Genomic DNA, 3088 nt, shown 5'->3' on the forward strand with positions numbered 1-3088 from the left:
GTCAGTTTCAGAGTGTAACTCCCTTCCCTATGGGGATCTCTTCATCCAGGGAGGGAGGGGGGAATCTGTTCACTTGGAGCAACTGGAGTGAATCCAGGGAGGGAACAGACTCTGCAAACTCAAGGTGAGGAGAGACGGATAGATGGGGGGGGGGGGGGGGGGGTCTGCAGTCCTCACTTTGAGTCAATGTCTGACAGTCACTCAGTGCGTTCGGACCGCAACAATTTTCAACTATGAGCCTGTGAGAAGGAGCAAAGCTTTTTGGTTCCTGTTTGAGTACGTTTTCAGCGTCACTGGGACTGGATGAGAGACCCTACTGTTGCAGCGCACTGAGTGTGGAGCATGTAACTGTTATACAGCCTGGAAAGAGGAATTGACGGCAGGGTGGGGCTGTATGCGTGTTTGTGTGTAACTGAAGCGTTGGCCATGGAGAAACCCGAGGAATCCCACCTTTTGGAGAAACGATGGAAGTGTGATGACTGTGGGAAAAGCTTCTGTTTCCCATCTACCCTGGACTCTCATCAGCGCAGCCACACGGGGAGAGGCCGTTCCCCTGCCCCGAGTGCGGGAAGGCCTTCAGCAATTCCTCCAACCTGCTGAGGCATCAGCAGGTCCACACGGGGGAGAGGCCCTTCAGCTGCCCAGAGTGCGGGAAGTGCTTTACCCAGGTCTCCGCCCTGCTGACCCACCAACGGGTTCACATGGGGGGAGAGGCCCTTCAGCTGCCCAGAGTGCGGGAAGTGCTTTACCCAGGTCTCCACCCTGCTGACCCACCGGCGGGTCCACACAGGGGAGAGGCCGTTCACCTGCTGTCAGTGCAAGAAGGCTTACACCTGCTCCTCCGCCCTGCGGAGGCACCAGCGAGTTCACCTGGAGGGGAATTGAAACTGTGATGGCCAAGTTGCATCCTTTACCCGGTCTGGCCTACACATGACTCCAGGTCCACAGCAGTGTGGTTGACTCTACACTGCCCCACCCCTCCTCGCTCGGCAAATGAGAGGGGAGAAACTTACTGGAGACAGAGAATGGATTGAAATTGCTGAGTGAGGCAACACATCCTCTGGGTTACAGCTGTACCAAGGATCCAATTACAAAGGGACGACTGGGTGCTAACCAATAGTAAAGAACTTGGGGGGGGGTGGTGGAGTGTATGTACTTTGACCTTGAGCTGTTTAAAAAGCAGCTACTTTTTCTCTGCCTTTTTGCAGGGGGATCTGAAGATGTAACAAAGTTGGTTTGGATCAGACTGGTTCTATTTCCAAAGTAGGAATTTATAAAATATTACATGGATTGACTGCCTGCAGTTTCCGCACTTTTTGAGCAAAGTAGAATGTGTCTGCAAACATAATTCTGCCAATTCAAATTCAGAGTTATTTGTGTGTGTGCATGTGAGTTTGTGTGCATGCTTGGTAAAGAGTATAAGCCTGTGAGAGTGTTGGGGGGTGTATGTGTGTGTATATGTATGAGAGAAGTATGAATAAAAGCAAAGGGTTGCATTTTGCTGAAACAAGGAAGGGTGGACCTATACAGGTAGTGGTAGGGCCTTGAGTCTTGTTGGAGAACAGAGACATGGGAGGATTCAGGTGCATAGCTGCATCACTGGGAGACAGGGTGGTCAAGAAGGTGTTTAACACACTTGCCTTCACTGTTCACCCCATTGAGTATCGGGGTTGGGACATCATGTTGAGGTTGAACAGGATGTTGGTGAGGCCACTTGGAGAGTACTGAGTACAGTTCTGGTGGCCCTGTAATAGGAAGAATACTATTAGAGAGGGTTTAATAAAGATTTACCAGGACATTGCCAGGACTGGAGGGTTTGAGTTATAAGGAGAGACTGGGACACTTTTCACTGAAGTGCAGGAGGTTGAGTGGTGATGTCATTGAGATTTATAAAATCATGAAGAGTGGAGGTAAGGTGAATAGCAAAGGGCTCTTCCTTAGTGTAGAGGTGCTCAAAACTAGGAGGTATATTTTTTAAAAGTGAGGGGAGAGATATTTAAAAGGAGCCTGAGGGACAAACATTTTGGTACAGGGTGGTTTGCATATGGAATTAACTTGCTGAGGAAGTGGTAGATGCGGGGACAGTTACAACATTGAAACGACATTCGGATGGGTACATGAATAGAAAGGTTTAGAGGATTATGGGCCAAACGTAAGTAAGTGGGACTAGTTTAGTTTGGGAATCCTGGTTGGCATGGACGAGTTGGACCGAAGGGTCTGTTTCTGTGCTGTCTACCTCTATGAACCAGAAGTGATCTTATTGAAACCAATAGATTTCTGAAAGGGGCTTGACAGGATAGATGCCGATAAAATGCTCCTTTGTGGGGAGGGTCATAGAATCCCAACAATGTGGAAGCAGGCCATTCAGCCCATCTATTCCACACTGGCCCTCTGAAGAGCATCCCACCCATTCCTAACCCCTTTCTCTGTATTTCCCATGGCTAATCTATCCTAACTTGCACATCCCAGGGCACTATGGGTAAGTTAGCACTGCCAATCCACCCTAAGCTACACCCTAAAATACAGAAGAGGAAGTGTTGGATGTCTTCAAACATAAAGGTGGATAAATCCCCAGGACCTGATCCGGTGTAGCCTAGAGCTCCGTGGGAAGCTAGAGAAGTGATTGCTGGGCCTCTTGCTGAGATATTATCATCAATAGTCACAGGTGAGGTGCCGGAAGACTGGAGCTTGGCCAACATGGTTCCACTGTTTAAGAAGGGTGGGAGTCCAGTAAGTCTGATGGCATTGGTGGGCAAGTTGTTGGAGGGAGTCCTGAGGGACAGGATGTACATGTATTTGGAAAGGCAAGGACTGATTAGGGTAAGGTCCTAGGGAGTGTTGCTGAACAAAGAGACCTTGGAGTGCAGGTTCATAGCTCCTCGAAAGTGGAGTCGCAGGTAGATAGGATAGTGAAGGCAGCGTTTGGTATGCTTTCCTTTATTGGTCAGAGTATTGAGTACAGGAGTTGGGAGGTCATGTTGTGGCTGTACAGGACATTGGTAGGCCACTGTTGGAATGTTGCATGCAATTCTGGTCTCCTTTCTATCGGAAAGATGTTGTGAAACTTGAAAGGGTTCAGAAAAGATTT

General features: G+C 49.0%; 1 long non-coding RNA gene across 1 annotated transcript; it reads left to right on the top strand.

The window, feature by feature from the left end:
* LOC140460829 (uncharacterized) lies at positions 1-1295 on the top strand. Its single transcript, XR_011954370.1, has 2 exons — positions 1-124; positions 1209-1295. It is a non-coding gene; the product is annotated as an uncharacterized lncRNA (long non-coding RNA).
* Positions 1296-3088: the final 1793 nt, after the last annotated feature.

Source organism: Chiloscyllium punctatum, chromosome 36 (assembly GCF_047496795.1).
Source record: "Chiloscyllium punctatum isolate Juve2018m chromosome 36, sChiPun1.3, whole genome shotgun sequence".
Classification (NCBI taxonomy): Eukaryota; Metazoa; Chordata; class Chondrichthyes; order Orectolobiformes; family Hemiscylliidae; genus Chiloscyllium; species Chiloscyllium punctatum.